This window comes from Eurypyga helias, unplaced genomic scaffold, assembly GCF_000690775.1.
Source record: "Eurypyga helias isolate BGI_N326 unplaced genomic scaffold, ASM69077v1 scaffold24369, whole genome shotgun sequence".
NCBI classification, from domain to species: Eukaryota; Metazoa; Chordata; class Aves; order Eurypygiformes; family Eurypygidae; genus Eurypyga; species Eurypyga helias.
The window spans coordinates 1-269 of record NW_010271858.1 but is presented as its reverse complement, the minus strand read 5'-3'; positions in this window follow the sequence as shown (position 1 = coordinate 269).

Sequence of the window (269 nt, the reverse complement as noted above, 5' to 3'; positions counted from 1 at the left end):
CTGCCCGAGTCTGGAGGGAGGGAAGGGGACGCCAGTGCTGCAGGGACGGAGCCTCCCTGGGTGCAGCTTTGGTCCTGAGTCTCCCACCCCTCTGTCTTCCCCATTGAGCCAGACTCCGCAGTGGCCCATCACAGGGGTCAGAGGCTGAGCCTGGGGGGCACCCCTGCTCCTCCTCCCTCGTGGCCGGCCTCTCCTGAGAGCAGTGTCAGGTCACCGCTAAAGCAGCCTGAGTGGGGGCCGTGGGGAACCCCACGTCCCTCACCCACCCT